The sequence below is a fragment of the Tachyglossus aculeatus genome, chromosome 7 (assembly GCF_015852505.1).
Source record: "Tachyglossus aculeatus isolate mTacAcu1 chromosome 7, mTacAcu1.pri, whole genome shotgun sequence".
Classification (NCBI taxonomy): Eukaryota; Metazoa; Chordata; class Mammalia; order Monotremata; family Tachyglossidae; genus Tachyglossus; species Tachyglossus aculeatus.
In genome coordinates, this window is record NC_052072.1 from 3,320,161 (window position 1) to 3,341,758 (window position 21,598).

Genomic DNA, 21,598 nt, shown 5'->3' on the forward strand with positions numbered 1-21,598 from the left:
CGGGGGGCGGGATGCCGGCCTTTTGATTGGCTGAGCCGGGGGAGGCGGAGCCTGATGATTGGCTAGGCTGGGGAGGCTGCTGATTGGCGGAGAGCCCGCGCGACACCGCACCCGGCCGCCTCTGATCCGATTGGTCGGCAACGCGTTGCGTCAGGGAACCCCGCACGAGGGGGGGATGCCGGCCTTTTGATTGGCTGAGCCGGGGGAGGCGGCGCCTGCTGATTGGCTCGGCGGGGGGGAAGCCGGCGGCCGGGGCGGCTGCTGATTGGCGGAGAGCGGAGCCGGCCGGGGGCCTCAGCAGGGACGAGCGGGCCTGAGGCGAGCGGCGATGGCGGGCCGGGTCGCCCTCAGCGGCGGCAGGACCACCGCCTCCGCCGCCATCCTCCTCCTCCCCCCCCCCTTCTCCTCAGGGACCCGTCAGGAGGCTCAGGTAACGCGGCCGGTTCCATCCGGGTCCTTCCGCCAACATCCGGGTCCTCCCGGTCCGGTTCGATCCGGTTGGGGCCCCTCCCCCCTTCTCCTCAGCTCCCCCTCCCCTCCCCCCAGCGCCTCTCCTCATCGATTAGAAGATTGATTTCTAATAGTAGACGGAGGTGTCTAAACTTATTGTTTATTACTTATCAATAATTCACACAGACGAGGTGTCTACCATCAACTTATTGTTTATTACTTATCAATAATTCACATAGACGAGGTGTCTACCAATAATTTATTGTTTATTACTTATCAATAATTCACATAGACGAGGTGTCTACCATTAACTTATTGTTTATTACTTATCAATAATTCACATAGACGAGGTGGCTACCATTAACTTATTGTTTATTACTTATTAATAATTCACGTAGACGAGGTGTCTACGAATAACTTATTTTTTATTACTTTTTAATAATTCACATAGACGAGGTGTCTACCATCAACTTATTGTTTATTACTTATCAATAATTCACATAGACGAGGTGTCTACCAATAATTTATTGTTTATTACTTATCAATAATTCACATAGACGAGGTGTCTACCATTAACTTATTGTTTATTACTTATCAATAATTCACATAGACGAGGTGTCTACCATTAACTTCTTGTTTATTACTTATCAATAATTCACATAGACGAGGTGTCTACCAATAACTCATTGTTTATTACTTTTTAATAATTCACGTAGACGAGGTGTCTACCATTAACTTATTGTTTATTACTTATCAATAATTCACATAGACGAGGTGTCTACCATTAACTTATTGTTTATTACTTATTAATAATTCACGTAGACGAGGTGTCTACCATTAACTTATTGTTTATTACTTTTTAATAATTCCCATAGACGAGGTGTCTACCAATAACTTATTGTTTATTACTTATCAATAATTCACACTGACGAGGTGTCTATTATTAACTTATTGTTTATTACTTATCAATAATTCACATAGACGAGGTGTCTGCTATTAACTTATTGTTTATTGCTTATCAATAATTCACGTAGACGAGGTGTCTACCAATAACTTATTGTTTATTACTTATCAATAATTCACGTAGACGAGGTGTCTACCATTAACTTATTGTTTATTACTTATCAATAATTCACATAGACAAGGTGTCTACCACTAACTTATTGTTTATTACTTATTAATAATTCACATAGACGAGGTGTCTACCATTAACTTATTGTTTATTACTTATTAATAATTCACGTAGACGAGGTGTCTACCAATAACTCATTCTTTATTACTTTTTAATAATTCACGTAGACAAGGTGTGTACCATTAACTTATTGTTTATTACTTATTAATAATTCACATAGACGAGGTGTCTACCATTAACTTATTGTTTATTACTTATTAATGATTCATATAGACGAGGTGTTTACCAATAACTTATTATTTATTACTTTTTAATAATTCACGTAGGCGAGGTGTCTACCATTAACTTATTGTTTATTCCTTATCAATAATTCACATAGACGAGGTGTCTACCATTAACTTATTGTTTATTACTTATTAATAATTCACGTAGACGAGGTGTCTACTAATAACTTATTTTTTATTACTTTTTAATAATTCACATAGACGAGGTGTCTACCAATAACTTATTGTTTATTACTTATCAATAATTCACATAGACGAGGTGTCTACCAAAAACTTATTGTTTGTTACTTATTAATAATTCACATAGACGAGGTGTCTACCACTAACTTATTGTTTATTCCTTATCAATAATTCACACAGACGAGGTGTCTACCATTAACTTATTGTTTATTACTTATTAATAATTCACGTAGACGAGGTGTCTACTAAACTTATTGTTTATTACTTATTAATAATTCACATAGATGAGGTGTCTACTAATAACTTATTTTTTATTACTTTTTAATAATTCACATAGACGAGGTGTCTACCAATAACTTATTGTTTATTACTTATTAATAATTCACATAGACGAGGTGTCTACCATTAACTTATTGTTTATTACTTATTAATAATTCATGTAGACGAGGTGTCTACCAATAACTCATTGTTTATTACTTTTTAATAATTCACGTAGACGAGGTGTCTACCATTAACTTATTGCTTATTACTTATTAATAATTCACGTAGACGAGGTGTCTACCATTAACTTATTGTTTATTACTTATCAATAATTCACATAGACGAGGTGTCTACCATTAACTTATTGTTTATTACTTATTAATAATTCACGTAGACGAGGTGTCTACCAATAACTCATTGTTTATTACTTATTAATAATTCACGTAGACGAGGTGTCTACCAATAACTCATTGTTTATTACTTTTTAATAATTCACGTAGACAAGGTGTCTACCAATAACTTATTGTTTATTACTTATCAATAATTCACACTGACGAGGTGTCTATTATTAACTTATTGTTTATTACTTATCAATAATTCACATAGACGAGGTGTCTGCTATTAACTTATTGTTTATTACTTATCAATAATTCACGTAGACGAGGTGTCTACCAATAACTTATTGTTTATTACTTATCAATAATTCACGTAGACGAGGTGTCTACCATTAACTTATTGTTTATTACTTATCAATAATTCACATAGACGAGGTGTCTACCACTAACTTATTGTTTAATACTTATTAATAATTCACATAGACGAGGTGTCTACCACTAACTTATTGTTTATTCCTTATCAATAATTCACACAGACGAGGTGTCTACCATTAACTTATTGTTTATTACTTATTAATAATTCACATAGACGAGGTGTCTACTAAACTTATTGTTTATTACTTATTAATAATTCACATAGACGAGGTGTCTACCATTAACTTATTGTTTATTACTTATTAATAATTCACATAGACGAGGTGTCTACCATTAACTTATTGTTTATTACTTATCAATAATTCACATAGACGAGGTGCCTACTAAACTTATTGTTTATTACTTTTTAATAGTTCACATAGACGAGGTGTCTACCATTAACGTATTGTTTATTACTTATCAATAGTTCACATAGACGAGGTGTCTACTAAACTTATTGTTTATTACTTATTAATAATTCACGTAGACGAGGTGTCTACCATTAACTTATTGTTTATTACTTATCAATAATTCACGTAAACGAGGTGTCTACCCTTAACTTACTATATATTATTAATAATTCACATATCGTGTATCGATTATTAATTATAATTATATTACTTATTAATAATTCACGTAGACGAGGTGTCTGCCCTTAACTTATTATATATTATTAATGATTCACGTATCGTGTATTAATTATTAATGATAATTAGTATTCTTTGGGCAAGTCGCTTCATTCATTCATTCATTCATTCATTCATTCCACCGTATTGATCAAGCGCTTGGGAAGGAGCGCTCAGTCCAGTGCTCCCCACGCAGTAAGCGTCCAATTAATAATAATAATAGTAATAATGATGATGATGGCATTTATTAAGCGCTTACTACGTGCAAGGCACTGTTCTAAGCGCCGGAGCACTGTTCTAATATGATTGAATGAATGAAGGACCTGTATAGAATCATAATTGTAATGGGGGTATTTAATAATGATGGTGTTTGTTAAGCGCTTACTATGTGCAAAGCACTGTTCTAAGCGCTGGGGAGGTTACAATTGGTAATCAATCAATCGTATTTATTGAGCGCTTACTGTGTGCAGAGCACTGTACTAAGCGCTTGGGAAGTACAAGTTGGCAACATACAGAGACGGTCCCTACCCAACAGTGGGATCACAGTCTAAAAGGTAAATTGTTAAGTCCAGTGCTCTGCACACAGTAAGCGCTCAATAAATACGATTGATTGGTTAATAATGATAATGATGGCATTTGTTAAGCGCTTACTATGTGCAGAGCACTGTTCTAAGCGCTGGGGAGGTTACAAGGTGATGAGGTTGTCCCGTGGGGGGCTCCCAGTCTTCACCCCCATTTGACAGATGAGGGAACTGAGGCCCAGAGAAGTGAAGTGACTTGCCCAAAGTCACCCAGCTGACAAGTGGCGAAGTCGGGATTTGAACCCATGACCTCTGACTCCAAAGCCCGGGCTCTTCTCCACTGAGCCACGCTGCTTCTCTAATCAATCAATCGTTAATCAATCAGTCAATCGTATTTATTGAGCGCTTACTGTGTGCAGAGCACTGGACTAAGCGCTTGGGAAGTCCACATTGGCAACATATAGAGATGGTCCCTACCCAACAGTGGGCTCACAGTCTAAAAGGTAAATTGTTAAGCGCTTACTATGTGCAAAGCACTGTTCTAAACGCTGAATATATATTCATATATTATGTATATATGATTGTACATATTTATTACTCTATTTTACTTGTACATACTCTTATTTTGTTAATATGTTTTGTTTTATTCATTCAATCGTATTTATTGAGCACTTACTGTGTGCGGAGCACTGTGCTAAGCGATTGGGAAGTCCAAGGAGACATCTTGTAGAGACAGTCAATCAATCAATCAGTCGTATTTATTGAACGCTTACTGTGTGCGGTGCCCTGTACTAAGCGCTTGGGAAGTCCAAGGTGGCATCTTGTAGAGATGGTCAATCAATCAATCGTATTTATTGAGCACTTACTGTGTGCGGAGCACTGTTCTAAGCGCTTGGGAAGTCCAAGGTGGCATCTTATAGAGACGGTCAATCAATCAATCAATCGTATTTATTGAGCGCTTACTGTGTGCGGAGCACTGGACTAAGCACTTGGGAAGTCCAAGGTGGCATCTTGTAGAGACGGTCAATCAATCAATCAATCGTATTTATTGAGCACTTACTGTGTGTGGAGCACTGTACTAAGCGCTTGGGAAGTCCAAGGTGGCATCTTATAGATACGGTCAATCAATCAGTCAATCGTATTTATTGAGCACTTACTGTGTGTGGAGCACTGTGCTAAGCGCTTGGGAAGTCCAAGGTGGCATCTTATAGAGACAGTCAATCAATCAATCGTATTTATTGAGCGCTTACTGTGTGCGGAGCACTGTACTAAGCGCTTGGGAAGTCCAAGGTGGCATCTTATAGAGACGGTCAATCAATCAATCAATCGTATTTATTGAGCACTTACTGTGTGCGGAGCACTGTGCTAAGCGCTTGGGAAGTCCAAGGTGGCATCTTGTAGAGACGGTCAGTCAATCAATCAATCAGTCGTATTTATTGAGCGCTTACTGTGTGCGGAGCACTGTACTAAGCGCTTGGGAAGTCCAAGGTGGCATCTTGTAGAGACGGTCAATCAATCAGTCAATTGTATTTATTGAGCACTTACTGTATGCGGAGCACTGTACTAAGCGATTGGGAAGTCCAAGGTGGCATCTTATAGAGACGGTTAATCAATCAATCGCATTTATTGAGTGCTTACTGTGTGTGGAGCACTGTATTAAGCGCTTGGGAAGTCCAAGTTGGCATCTTATAGAGACGGTCCCCACCCAACAGCGGGCTCACAGTCTAGAAGGGGAGACAGACAACAAAACCAAACGTATTAACAAAACATATACATATGTATGTATATTTTTGTACAGATTTATTACTCTATTTTACTTGCACATAATTACTATTCTATTTATTTTGTCAATGATGTGCATCTAGCCTTATTTCTATTTATTTTGATGACTTGACACCTGTCCACATGTTTTGTCGTCTGTCTCCCCCTGCTAGGCTGTGAGTCCGCTGTTGGGTAGGGACCGTCTTTAGATGTTGCCAATTTGGACTTCCCAAACGCTTAGTACAGTGCTCCGCACGCAGTAAGCGCTCAATAAATACGATTGAATGAAAGAAAAGGGCAAGTCGCAGCATATTCATTCATTCAATTCAACCGTATTGAGTGAGCGCTTACTGTGTGCGGAGCACTGGACTAAGCGCTTGGGAAGGACAAATCATTGTGGTTTAGTGGAAAGAGGCCGGGCTTGGGAGTCAGAGGTCATGGGTTCGAATCCCGGCTCCACCACTTGTCAGCTGGGTGACTTTGGGCCAGTCCCTTCACTTCTCTGGGCCTCAGTTCCCTCATCTGTCAAATGGGGATGAAGACTGTGAGCCCCATGTAGGACAGCCTGATCACCTTGTAATAATAATAATAATTAATAATAGCATTTGTTAAGCGCTTACTATGTGCCAAGCACTGTTCTAAGCACTGGGGAGGTTACAAGGTGATCAGGTTGTCCCACGGGGGGCTCACAGTCTTCATCCCCATTTGACAGATGAGGTAAAATGCTTCTCGTGTATCCCCCCCCCCAGCGCTTAGAACAGTGCTTTGCACATAGTAAGCACTTAACAAATGCCATCATTATTATTTTCTGAGCCTCAGTTCCCTCGTCTGTCGAATGGGGATGGAGACTGTGAGCCCCCCGTGGGACAACCTGATCACCTTGTAACCTCCCCAGTGCTTAGAATAATAACAATAATAATGATGGTATTTGTTAAGCGCTTACAATGTGCCAAGCACTGTTCTAAGTGCTGGGGGAGGATACAAGGTGATGAGGTTGTTCCAGGGGGGGATCACAGTCTTCATTCCCATTTGACAGATGAGGTCACTGAGGCCCAGAGAAGTGAAGGGACTTAATGATAATGGCATTTGTTAAGCGCTTACTATGTGCAAAGCACTGTTCTAAGCACTGGGGGATACAAGGTGATCAGGTTGTCCCCCGTGGAGCTCGCAGGCTTCATCCCCATTTGACAGATGAGGTCACTGAGGCCCAGAGAATAATAATAATGATGGTATTTGTTAAGTGCTTACTATGTGCCAAGCACTGTTCTAAGCACTGGGGTTGGTACAAGGTAATCAGGTTGTTCGCCTAGGGCTCACAGTCTTCATCCCCATTTTATAATAATAATAATAGCATTTGTTAAGTGCTTAATATGTGCCAAGCACTGTTCTAAGCACTGGGGGAGATACAGGGCCAGCAGGTTGTCCTCCATGGGGCTCCCAGTCTTCACCCCCATTTTCCAGATGAGGGAACTGAGGCCCAGAGAAGTGAAGTGACTTGCCCCGAGTCACACAGCTGATAAGGGGCGGAGGAGGGATTAGAATCCATGACCTCTGACTCCAAAGCCCGGGCTCTTGCCACTGAGCCACACTGCTTCTCAGTGCTCGGCACCAAGTAAGCGCTTAACAAATACCATCGTTATTATGAGAAGCAGCGTGGCTCAGCGGAAAGAGCTCGTGCTTGGGCGTCAGAGGTCACGGGTTCGAATTCTGGCGGCGCCACTTAGCTGTGTGACTTTGGACAAGCCACTTCACTTCTCTGGGCCTCAGTTCCCTCATCTGGAAAACGGGGATGGAGACTGTGAGCCCCACGGGGGACAGCCTGCTGACCCTGTATCCCCCCCAGCGCTTAGAACAGTGCTTGGCACACAGTAAGCACTTAACAAATACCATCATTGGTGTTATTATGTAGCTCTAATTCTATTTATTCTGACGGTTTTGACACCTGTCTACTTGTTCTGTTTTGTTGTCTGTCCCGCCCCTTTTGACCGTGAGCCCATTGTTGGGTAGGGACCGTCTCTATATGTTGCCGACTTGTCCTTCCCAAGCGCTTAGTCCAGCGCTCTGCACATAGTAAGCGCTCAATAAATACGATTGAATAAATAAATGACTGAATGAATGAGGTGGCCCAGGCCTCCCCTCAGCCTGGCCAGAAGAAGAACCAGCATCGTCATCATCGTAGTGGTATCAGTTAAGCGCTTGCTAAGGACCAGGCACTGTACTGAGTGCCAGGGTGATGACAAGGAAATAATAATAATAATAATGATGATGATGGTATTTGTTAGGCGCTTACTATGTGCCAAGCACTGTTCTAAGCACTGGGGGAGATACAAGGTCAGCAAGTTGTCCCACATGGGGCTCACAGTCTTAACCCTCCTTTCACAGATGAGGGAACTGAGGTCCAGAGATGTGAAGTGACTTGCCCGAGGTCACCCAGCAGACAGGTGGTGGAGGTGGGATTAGAACCCAGGACCTCCTGATGCCCGGGCTGCTTCTCCCGCCGGGGTCGGGGTGGGAAGAACCACCTCCCGGCCAGTCCTGGCGGGGAGGAGGGGGGGTCCCTGGTCCTTCAATCCGACCGCCAGCCTGGAGGAGGCTGCGCCCGGCTTGCCCTTTCTCCTCCAGCCTTCAGGAAGTGCCCAGGGAATAATGGTAATAAAATCAATTTATTTGTTAAGCCCTTTCTCCGTGCCAAACCCTGTCCTAAGCACTGGGGTAGATGCAAGGTCATCTGGTTGTCCCACCTGGGGCCCCCAGTCTCCATCCCCATTTGACAGAGGAGGGAACTGAGGCCCAGAGAAGAATAATTAATAATGATGAGGGTGTTTGTTAAGTGCTTACTACATGCCAAGCACTGTGCTAAGCGCCGGGGTGGATACAGTGTCCTCTTCGTTGTCCCACGTGGGGATCCCAGTCTCCATCCCCGTCTGACGGACAAGGGAACTGAGGCCCAGAGAAGTGAAGCGGCTCGCCCAAGGTCACACAGAAGACCGCTGGTGGAGCCGGGATTAGAACCCAGGACCCCCAGGCCTTGGGATGGATTGCGGGGGGGGCAAAGCAGGACCTAGGACACCCTCCTTCCCTCCCAAACTGGAAACCGCTAGACTAGAAGCTCATTGTGGGAATGTGTTTATTCTATTCTATTTATTTATTTATTCTATGGGAAGCTGCGTGGCTCAGTGGAAAGAGCCCGGGCTTTGGAGTCAGAGGTCATGGGTTCGAATCCCAGCTCCGCCACCTGTCTGCTGTGTGAACTTGGGCAAGTCACTTAACTTCTCTGTGCCTCAGTTACCTCATCTGTAAAATGGGGATGAAGACTGTGAGCCCCACGTGGGACAACCTGATCACCTTGTATCCCCCCCCAGCGCTTAGAACAGTGCTTTGCACGTAGTAAGCGCTTAACAAATGCCATTATTATTATTATTAGTGTTCTCCTCTCCCAAGCGCTTAATACAGTGCCCTGTGCCCAGTCAGCGCTCCATAAATACCATTCACTGACTAATCTCATTATTATTACCCACAAGGCCCTTGTCAGCCGTGTGACTTTGGGCAAGTCACTTCACTTCTCTGGGCCTCAGTTTCCTCGTCTGGAAAATGGGAATGTAAGACTGGGAGCCCCGTGTGGGACAACCCGATCACCTTGTAACCTCCCCAGCGCTTAGAACAGTGCTTTGCACATAGTAAGCGCTTAACAAATGCCATTATTATTATTATTATAATCTAGTCATGAAATGCCCGTGTGGGTGTTGTCTGTCCCGCCCAAAAGCCATCAGAGGTGTATTTTTGTTGCTTTTAATGGTACTGGTTAAGCATTTACTATGTGCCAGGCACTGTAGTAATATTGATGGCATTTGTTAAGCGCTACTATGTGCAAAGCACTGTTCTAAGCGCTGGAGGGGATACAATCTCCCCCGTCATTATTATTCCCCCACAATCCCATTATTGTTATTATTATTATTATTATTATTATGTTGGGTAGGGACTGTCTCTATATGTTGCCAATTTGTACTTCCCAAGCGCTTAGTACAGTGCTCTGCACATAGTAAGCGCTCAATAAATACGATTGATGATGATGATTATTATACGAGTTGATCAGGTTGTCCCACGTGGGGCTCACAGTCTTAATCCCCATTTTACAGATGAGGGAACTGAGGCCCGGAGAAACTTGAGCGATTTGCCCAAGGTCACACAGCAGACATGTGGCGGAGCCGGGATTAGAACCCACGACCTCTGACTGTACTAAGCGCTGGCGTAGTTACGTGCTTTAGACTGTGAGCCCACTGTTGGGTAGGGACCGTCTCTATATGTTGCCAACTTGTCCTTCCCAAGCGCTTAGTACAGTGCTCTGCACACAGTCAGCGCTCAATAAATACGATTGATGATGATGATGATGATGAGTCTGTGTCTCATTGGGCTGTCAGTTTTATCCCCATTTTACAGGTGAGCAAAAGAGGCACAGTGAAGGGACCAAAATCAGACGGTCATGGGTTCTAATCCTGGCTCTGTCCCTTGTCTGCTGGGTGACCTTGGGCCAGTCATTTCACTTTTGTCGTCCTCGGTGACCTCATCTGTCAAATGGGGATGGAGACGGCGAGCCCCACGGGGAAAAGAACCCGATTTCTTTGTATCCACCCCAGCGCTTAGTACAGCGCTTGGCCCATAGTAAGCGCTTAACAGACGCCATCATTATTAGTATTGTTATCATTGGGGGCTTACATCATCATCAATCGTATTTATTGAGCGCTTACAGTGTGCAGAGCACTGTACTAAGCGTTTGGGAGAGTACAATATAATAGCTGGGAGGGTTTGAAGCCCTAATTCTGGCCTGAAATTCCCTCTTCCACCATCTCTCACCTTCAAAGCCTTTTTAAGGTCACACCTCCTCCCGGAGGCCTTTCCCAGTGAAGCCCTCTCTCCTATTTATTGAGCGCTTACTATGTGCAGAGCACCGAACATCTCCCTTCCGCGTCCCCTATGCGTTTGGATCTGTATCCTCTGGGCACTTAATATTCTCTCCCAATGCTTAGGCCCCGATCTCTAATTTATTTACTATAGACGTCCGTCTTCCCCTCTAGACCGTGAGCTCTTTGTGAGCAGGGAACCGGCTCGGATATATTAGACTCTCTCAAGCGCTTAGTACAGTGCTCTGAACACAGTAAGCGCTCAATAAATGCTATTGATGATGATGATGACAATGAGTCTGTGTCTCATTGGGGCTATCAGTTTTATCCCCATTTTACAGGTGAGCAAAAGAGGCACAGTGAAGGGACCAAAATCAGACGGTCGTGGGTGCTAATCCTGGCTCTGCCCCGTGTCTGCTGGGTGACCTTGGGCCAGTCATTTAACTTTTGCGTTCCTCGGTGACCTCATCTGTCAAATGGGGATGGAGACGGCGAGCCCCACGGGGAACAGGGACTGGGTCCAACCCGATTTCTTTGTATCCACCCCAGCGCTTAGTACAGCGCTTTTCCCATAGTAAGCGCTTAACAGACACCATCATTATTAGTATTAGTACCAGTGCTTAGAACAGTGCCCAGTGCTTAGAACAGTGCTTTGCACATAGTAAGCGCTTAATAAATGCCATTGTTATTATTATTATTAGTAGTAGTAGTAGTAGTATTGTTCTCGTTGGGGACTTACAGTGTGCCGAGCACTGTACTAAGCGTTTGGGAGAGTACAATATAATAGTTGGGAGGGTTTGAAGCCCTAATTCTGGCCTGAAATTCCCTCTTCCAGCGTCTCTCACCTTCAAAGCCTTTTTAAGGTCACACCTCCTCCCGGAGGCCTTTCCCAATGAAGCTCTCTCTCCTATTTATTGAGCGCTTACTATGTGCAGAGCACCGAACAGCTCCCTTCCGCATCACCTATGCGTTTGGATCTGTATCCTCTGGGCACTTAATATTCTCTCCCAATGCTTAGGCCCCGATCTCTAATTTATTTACTATCGACGTCCGTCTTCCCCTCTAGACCGTGAGCTCTTTGTGAGCAGGGAACCAGCTCGGCTATATTAGACTCTCCCAAGCGCTTAGTACAGTGCTCTGCACGTAGTAAGCGCTCAATAAATACGATTGATGATGATGATGATCCCTTCATTCAGTCGTATTTATTGAGCGCTTACTGTGCGCAGAGCACTGGACTAAGCGCTTAATTGGGCAACGTAGAGAGACGGTCCCTACCCAACGACGGGCTCTGCCCCTCCCCGCCCCAAGGAAGCGTTTAATAAACCCAATAGATCGATTGATTGATTGATAAGATTTCTGCCCGCGAGGAACTTACACTCTTACGTTGGGTCACCGAGGGCCAAGGGCGCAAAACCTTGACTCAAGTGTATTTTCTGCTTATCGTTAAAGCAAACATTTGAATAACTGTGAATAATTGGGGGATCTCTAACCTATTTGGGCCTTCTCAGACTGAGCCCCCCCCACCCCCTTTTTCCTCTCCTCCCTCCCCACAGCACTTGTCTATATTTGTACATATTTATTACTCCATTTAATGTGTACATATTTATTATTCTCTTTATTTTATTAATGATGGGCACCTAGCTATAATTCTATTTATTCTGACGGTTGGCCTTCTCAGACTGAGCCCCCCCGCCTTTTTCCTCTCCTCCCTCCCCACAGCACGTGTCTATATTTGTACATATTTATTACTCTATTTAATGTGTACATATTCTATTTATTTTATTAATGATGGGCACCTAGCTATAATTCTGTTTATTCTGACGGTTGGCCTTCTCAGACTGAGCCCCCCCGCCCCTTTTTCCTCTCCTCCCTCCCCACAGCACTTGTCTCTATTTGTACATATTTATTACTCTATTTAATGTGTACATATTTATTCTATTTATTTTATTAATGATGGGCACCTAGCTATAATTCTATTTATTCTGACGGTTGGCCTTCTCAGACTGAGCCCCCCCCACCCTTTTTCCTCTCCTCCTCCCCACAGCACTTGTCTATATTTGTACATATTTATTACTCTATTTAATGTGTACATATTTATTATTCTATTTATTTTATTAACGATGGGCACCTAGCTATAATTCTGTTTATTCTGACGGTTGGCCTTCTCAGACTGAGCCCCCCCCCCCCCCCCCCCCGCCCCTTTCCTCTCCTCCCTCCCCACAGCACTTGTCTCTATTTGTACATATTTATTACTCTATTTAATGTGTACATATTTATTATTCTATTTATTTTATTAATGATGGGCACCTAGCTATAATTCTATTTATTCTGACAGTTGGCCTTCTCAGACTGAGCCCCCCCCCCCCCCCCGCCTTTTTCCTCTCCTCCCTCCCCACAGCACTTGTCTATATTTGTACATATTTATTACTCTATTTAATGTGTACATATTTATTATTCTATTTATTTTATTAACGATGGGCACCTAGCTATAATTCTATTTCTTCTGACGGTTGGCCTTCTCAGACTGAGCCCCCCCCCCCCCCGCCCTTTTTCCTCTCCTCCCTCCCCACAGCACTTGTCTCTATTTGTACATATTTATTACTCTATTTAATGTGTACGTATTTATTATTCTATTTATTTTATTAATGATGGGCACCTAGCTATAATTCTATTTATTCTGACGGTTTTGACACCCGCCTACGTGTTTTATTTTGCCGTCTGTCCCCCCCCACTTCCAGACTGTGAGCCCGTTGTGGGGCAGGGACCGTCTCCATCTGTTGCCGACTTGGACTTCCCAAGCGCTTAGCACGCAGTAAGCGCTCAATAAATATGATTGAATGAATGAATTCGGGGAGGAGGGCAAATTGAGAGTGGTCCAAAGAAGGCGTTCGGGAGCGGCGTTGCTCAATTATGTAATACCGTCACGGGGATGAGAGAAGAATGGGTAAACTTTATAAGCCGCGTCCTTTAGCTCCGTATAAAATTCCCTGTAATGTTGCCCTTGAACTTGGATTTACACTCTTTTTTCCCCCCTTCCCTCGGCCCCGCAGGACTTATATCCGTATCCGTAATAAATTCATTTATATTAATGGCTTTCTCCCCCCCTGGACTGTCCCCCCCCTGGACATACATATTTATTACTCTATTTTACTTGTACATATCTATCCTATTTATTTTATTTTGTTAGTATGTTTGGTTTTGTTCTCTGTCTCCCCCTTTTAGACTGTGAGCCCACTGTTGGGTAGGGACCGTCTCTATATGTTGCCAATTTGGACTTCCCAAGCGCTTAGTACGGTGCTCTGCACATAGTAAGCGCTCAATAAATACAATTGATGATGATGATGATGATGTAAACCAGTCTTTCAGGGAAGACCCGTGGGGTGCATTTGGGTGTCCTAAGAAGCAAAGAGAGTCACTTAGCAAGTCACTTAACTTCTCTGTGCCTCAGTGACCTCATCTGGAAAACGGGGATGGAGACTGCGAGCCCCATGTGGGACAACCTTGTATCCCCCCCAGTGCTTAAAACAGTGCTTCGCACATAATAAGCGCTCAACAAATACCTTCATTATTATTATTATTATTGTAAACAAATTAGCTATACAGTCCGTGTCCCATGTGGGCCTCTCAGTCTTCATCTCCATTTAACAGATGAGGAGATCAATCAATCAATCAATCATATTTATTGAGCGCTTACTGTGTGCAGAGCACTGGACTAAGCGCTTGGGAAGCACAAGTTGGCAGCACTCGAGGTATCATCAGTCGTATTTATTGAGCGCTTACTATGTGCAGAGCACTGTACTAAGCACTGGGTTGGACACAAGCTAATGGGGTTGGACAGTCCCTTTCCCTTGTGAGGCTGGTAGTCTTAATCCCCATTCTACAGATGAGGGAACTGAGGCCCAGAAAAGCGAAGCGATTTGTCCAAGGTCACACAGGAGACAAGTGGAGGAGCTGGGATTTGAACCCATGACTTTCTGACTCCCAAGCCTGGGCTCTACCCACTAGGCCACGATGTGAGCCCCTTGTTGGGTAGGGACCGTCTCTATTGGTTGCCGATTTGTACTTCCCAAGCGCTTAGTACAGTGCTCTGCACACAGTAAGTGCTCAATAAATATGATTGAATGAATGAATGAGTATGCAAGAGCTAATAATAATAATTGGATAAATGGAGGTTTTTTTGTGGTATTTTTTTTAGGGCTTACTATGCACTAGACACAGTACTAAGCGCCAGAGTAATAATAATAATAATAATCTGCCCCTTCTAGACTGTGAACCCGTGGTTGGGTAGGGACCGTCTCTATATGTTGCCGGTTTGTACTTCCCAAGCACTTAGTACAGTGCTGTGCACATAGTAAGCGCTCAATAAATAGCATTGAATGAATAATAATCATGTTGGTATTTAAGCGCACACTCTGTGCCAAGCACTGTTCTAAGCGCAGGGATAGATACAAAGTGATCAGGTTGTCCCCCGTGGGGCTCCCAGTCTTCATCCCCATTTTTCACCGAGGCCCAGAGAAGTGAAGTGACTTGCCCAAGGTCACACGGCTGACACGTGGCAGAGCCAGGATTAGAACCCGCGACCTCTGACTCCCAAGCCCGCGTTCTTGCCACTGGGCCACGCTGCTTCTCAGGCTAATCCAAGATCCAAGATCCAAGCTAATCAGGATGGACCCGGTCCCACGTGGAGCTCCTAGTCTCCATCCCCATTTGACGGATGAGGAAACTGAGGTCCCGATGAGCGAAGCGACTGGCCCAAGGTCACTCGGCAGGCAAGCTGGGTGTGAGCCCGCTGTTGGGTAGGGACCGTCTCTATATGTTACCAACTTGTACTTCCCAAGCGCTTAGTACAGTGCTCTGCACACACGAAGCGCTCAATAAATGCGATTGAATGAAGTGGCGGAGCCGGAATTCGAACCCAGGTCCTCTTGACTCCAGGCCTGGGCTCTACCCTCTAGGCAGCGCCCCTCGTCAACGCCTTCCGAGGTGGTCTTCCTTTCTTCCGCTCCGTGGGAGGTTAAGCAGCGTGGCTCAGTGGAAAGAGCCCGGGCTTGGGAGTCAGAGGTTGTGGGTTCCAATCCTGCTTCCGCCATGTGTCAGCCGTGTGACTTTGGGCAAGTCACTTCACTTCTTTGGTCCTCAGTTCCCTCATCTGGAAAATGGGGATGAAGACTGGGAGCCCCACGGGGGACGACCTGATGACCTCGTATCCCCCCAGCGCTCAGAACGGTGCTTGGCACATAGTAAGCTCTTAACTTTGGGCAAGTCACTTGACCTCTCTGTGCCTCAGTTCCCTCATCTGTAAAATGGGGATGGAGACCGTGAGCCCCACGTGGGGCAACCTGATCACCTCTTATTCCCCCAGCGCTTAGAACGGTGCTTGGCACATAGTAAGCTCTTAACTTTGGGCAAGTCCACTTGACCTCTCTGTGCCTCAGTTCCCTCATCTGTAAAATGGGGATGGAGACTGTGAGCCCCACGTGGGACAGCCTGATCACCTCGTATCCCCCCAGCGCTTTGAACAGTGCTCAGCACATAATAATAATAATGGCATTTATTAAGCGCTTACTATATGCAAAGCACTGTTCTAAGCGCTGGGGAGGTTACAAGGCGATAGCACATCTAATAATAATAATAATGATGGCATTTATTAAGCGCTTACTATGTGCAAAGCACTGTTCTAAGCACTGGGGTGGATACAAGGTGGGGTGGATACGCTCAGAAGCAGCGTGATTGCTCAGAAGCAGCGTGGCTCAGTGGGAAGAGCCCGGGCTTTGGAGTCAGAGGTCATGGGTTCGAATCCCGGCTCTGCCACTTATCTGCTGTGTGACCTTGGGCAAGTCACTTAACTTCTCTGAGCCTCAGTTACCTCATCTGTAAAATGGGGATTATGACTGTGAGCCCCACGTGGGACAACCTGATCACCTTGTATCCCCCCAGTGCTTAGAACAGTGCTTTGCACATTGTAAGCGCTTAACAAGTGCCATTATTATTATTATTATTATTATTATTATTAAGGTGATCAGGCTGTCCCACGTGGGGCTCACAGTCTTAATCCCCATTTTACAGATGAGGGAACAGACTCAGAGAAGTGACTTGCCCAAGGCCACACAGCGGACACGTGGTGGAGCTGGGATTTGAACCCGTGACCTCTGACTCCAAAGCCCGGGCTCTTTCCACTGAGCCACACTATATAGTAAGCGCTTAGCAAATGCCATCATTATTAAGCGCTTAGTACAGTGCTCTGCACACAGTAAGCGCTCAATAAATAGGATTGGACGAATGGAAGGGCCCGGGGGTGGCGGCGAACGGCTCGGCGGCGGGCTTAATCCCCATTTTACAGATGAGGGAACAGGCTCAGAGAAGTGACTTTTCCAAGGCCACACAGCGGACACGTGGTGGAGCTGGGATTTGAACCCGCGACCTCTGACTCCAAAGCCCGGGCTCTTTCCACTGAGCCACGCTATGTAGTAAGCGCTTAACAAATGCCATCATCATCATCATCATCAATCGTATTTATTGAGCGCTTACTATGTGCAGAGCACTGTACTAAGCGCTTGGGAAGTACAAATTGGCAACATCTAGAGACAGTCCCTACCCAGCAGTGGGCTCACAGTCTAAAAGGGGGAGACAGAGAACAAAGCCAAACAGACTAATAAAATAAATAGAATAGATATGTACAAATAAAGTAAATAAATAAATAGAGTAATAAATATGTACATCATCATCAATCGTACTTATTGAGCGCTTACAATGTGCAGAGCACTGTACTAAGCGCTTGGGAAGTACAAATTGGCAACATCTAGAGACAGTCCCTACCCACCAGTGGGCTCACAGTCTAAAAGGGGGAGACAGAGAACAAAACCAAACAGACTAACAAAATAAAATAAATAGAATAGATATGTACAAATAAAATAAATAAATAAATAAATAGAGTAATAAATATGTACATCATTAAGCGCTTAGTACAGTGCTCTGCACACCAGTAAGCGCTCAGTAAAGAGGATTGGACGAATGGAAGGGCCGGGGGGTGGCGGCGAACGGCTTGGCGGCGGGCTTAATCCCCATTTTACGGATGAGGGAACAGGCTCGGGGAAGTGACTTGCCCAAGGCCACACAGCAGACACGTGGTGGAGCTGGGATTTGAACCCGCGACCTCTGACTCCAAAGCCCGGGCTCTTTCCACTGAGCCACGCTGTATAGTAAGCGCTTAGCAAATGCCATCATTATTAAGCGCTTAGTACAGTGCTCTGCACACAGGGGTGAATTTTGAGGGGGACAGGGTCTCTGTCAGACCTGATTAACTTGTCTCTACCCCAGAATTAGAACAGCGCTTGACACGTAGTTTGGTAGGCGAGTATTAAGCTCAAGAATAAGATATTTCTTCGTTCCGAGGCGTCCAGGTCAGCTCTTAGTAAATGATCTAGTTGGAGGGAAGTCCCAAAACAGGAAATTGAGAAACTGATACTCACCACAGTAAATCATCAATCGTATTTATTGAGCGCTTACTGTGTGCAGAGCACCGTACTAAGCGCTTGGGAAGTACAAATTGGCAACATCTAGAGACAGTCCCTACCCAGCAGTGGGCTCACAGTCTAAAAGGGGGAGACAGAGAACAAAACCATACGGTCACAGTCTAGGAGGGGGAGATAGACAACAAAACAAATTATATTAACAAAATAAATAGGATAGTTAACCTGTACAAGTAAAATAAATAGAGTAATAAATCATCATCATCATCAATCGTATTCATTGAGCGCTTACTATGTGCAGAGCACTGTGTATTTGAGTCCCTATCACAAATCCCATAAACTACTAATTACTAATTGCCTGCCCAGCCAGGATTCTTGTGGAATCATGATGATAATAATAATAATAATGGTATTTGATAAGCACTTACTATGTGCCGGGCACTGTTCTAAGCTCTGGAGTTGATTCAGGGTAACAGGGACTATGTCTGAACTGATCCTTCCCCTTCCCACAGCACCTGTATATATGTTTGTACGTATTTATTACTCTATTTTCTTTGTACGTATTTATTCTATTCATTTTATTTTGTAAATATGTTTGGTTTTCTTCTCTGTGTCCCCCTTCTAGACTGTGAGCCCTGTTTGTACGCATTCATTACTCTATTTTCTTTGTACGTATTTATTCTATTCATTTTATTTTGTAAATATGTTTTGTTTTCTTCCCCGTCTAGACTGTGAGCCCACCGTTGGGTAGGGACCGTCTCGATACGTTGCCGACTTGGGCTTCCCAAGCGCTTAGTCCAGTGCCCTGCACACAGTAAGCGCTCAATAAATACGATTGAATGAATGAATGAAAGAGGTGGCCCGGGGACAGGCGCTCAATAGATACCGTCAAATCCGAAAAGTCGGGGCAGGAGCCGAGACCCCGGGCGGCCTTCCCACCATCCGTCTTCGTTTTGAAATCGAGCCGGGCCGCTGACGAGAATCCTGCTTGGCTCCGTCGGTCGCTTTAAGGTCACCTCGGGTCATCATCATCATCCTCAATCGTATTTATTGAGCGCTTACTATGTGCAGAGCACTGGACTAAGCGCTTGGGAAGTACAAATTGGCAACATATAGAGACAGTCCCGGGCTCGCCAATAATGATAGCATTTGTTAAGCGCTTACTATGTGCCAAGCACTGGTCTAAGCGCCGGGGGAGAGTACTGGGTCATCAGGCGGTCCCACGGGGGGTTCCCGGCCTTCATCCTCCTTTTCCGGCTGAGGCCTAGAGAAGTGCAGCGACTTGCCCAAAGTCACCCAGTTGACAAGGGACGAGGTTGGAATTTGAACCCACACCCAGGTTCGGGCTCTACCCGCCGAACCACGCTGCTTCTCCCCCTCCACCAATCCGACCTCCTCCTTCTTATCATCAATCGTATTTATTGAGCGCTCACTATGTGCAGAGCACTGGACTAAGCGCTTGGGAAGTCCAAGTTGGCAACATGTAGAGACAGTCCCTACCCAACAGTGGGCTCATGGTCTAAAAGTCTAATAATAATAATTCAAGTCTAATGATAATAATTAATTATTATTATTAATAATAATGGCATTTGTTTGTACATATTTATTACTCTATTTATTTTATTTGTACATATCTATTCTATTTATTTTATTTTGTTAGTATGTTTGGTTTTGTTCTCTGTCTGTGAGCCCACTGTTGGGTAGGGACTGTCTCTATATGTTGCCAATTTGTACTTCCCAAGCGCTTAGTACAGTGCTCTGCACATAGTAAGCGCTCAATAAATACGATTGATGATGATGATGATTTATTTTATTTTGTTAGTATGTTTGGTTTTGTTCTCTGTCTCCCCCTTTTAGACTGTGAGCGCACTGTCGGGTAGGGACTGTCTCTAGATGTTGCCAATTTGGACTTCCCAAGCGCTTAGTACAGTGCTCTGCACATAGTAAGCGCTCAATAAATGCGATTGATGATGATGATTTGTTAAGCGCTTACTATGTGCCAAGCACTGTTCTAAGCGCTGGGGGGGGATACAAGGTGATCAGGTTGTCCCACGTAGGGCTCACAGTCTTAATCCCCGTTTTACAGATGAGGTAACTGAGGCTCAGAGAAGTGAAGTGACTTGCCCAAGGTCACGCAGCAGGCATGTGGCAGAGCCGGGATTTGAACCCATGACCTCTGCGATTAGTTCATTCATTCATTCAGTCGTATTTATTGAGTGCTTACTGTGTGCAGAGCACTGTACTAAGCGCTTGGGAAGTACAATTTGGATTAGTTCAGTGCTCTGCATGCAATAAGTGCTCAGTAAATACAACTGAATGAATGAATTAGTATTAATATGAATGAATTAAGCGCTTAGTACAGTGCTCTGCACACAGTGAGCGCTCAATAAATACGATTGATTGAATGATGTGGCGGAGCCAGGATTAGAACCCACGACCTCTGACTCCCAAGCCCGGGCTTTTTCCACTGAGCCACGCTGCAGTATTATTCATAATACTGATCATAAAAATAGAAACATTGTGGCTCAGGGGAAAGAGCCCGGGCTTGGGAGTCAGAGGTCGTGGGTTCTAATCCTGGCTCCGCCACGTCATTCAATCAATCAATCAATCAATTGTATTTATTGAGCACTTACTGTGTGCAGAGCACTGTACTAAGTGCTTAATTCATTCATACTAATACTAATGCATTCATTCAGTCGTATTTATTGAGCACTTATTGCATGCAGAGCACTGAACTAATCCAAATTGTCCTTCCCAAGCGCTTAGTACAGTGCTCTGCACACAGTAAGCACTCAATAAATACGATTGAATGAATGAATGAACTAATCGCTGGGAAAGTACAATTCAGCAATGTACAGAGACAGTCTCTACCCAACAGTGGGCTGCCAGTGGGCAAGTTGCTGCACTTCTCTGGGCCTCAGTTCCCTCATCTGGAAAATGGGGATGAAGGCTGTGAGCCCCATGTGGGACAACCCGATCACCTTGTATCTACCCCAGCACTTAGAACAGTGCTTGGCACATAGTAAGCGCTTAGCAAATGCCATAATTAATTAATAATAATAATAATAACAATAATTTTGATATTTGTTAAGCGCTTAGTGAAAAGAGCCCGGGCACAAGTAGACAGGCATCAACGGCATCAATATAAATTGATAAAATTATAGCTATATGCCCATCATTAATAAAATAAATAGAATAATAAATATGTACATATATGCACAAGTAGACAGGCATCAATAGCATCAATATAAATAGAATTATAGCTAA

The 21,598-nt window shown here is 44.2% G+C and overlaps 1 protein-coding gene across 1 annotated transcript in view; it reads left to right on the forward strand.

Annotated features, from left to right (window-relative positions):
* The first annotated feature begins 301 nt into the window (after window positions 1-301).
* The window catches only part of COQ10B (coenzyme Q10B), a 40,214-nt gene continuing 18,917 nt past the window's right edge, over window positions 302-21,598 (forward strand). The window contains exon 1 of the mRNA XM_038749316.1: window positions 302-430. The gene's annotated coding sequence lies outside the window, so the exon portion shown is untranslated. The remainder of the gene's footprint in view (window positions 431-21,598) is intronic.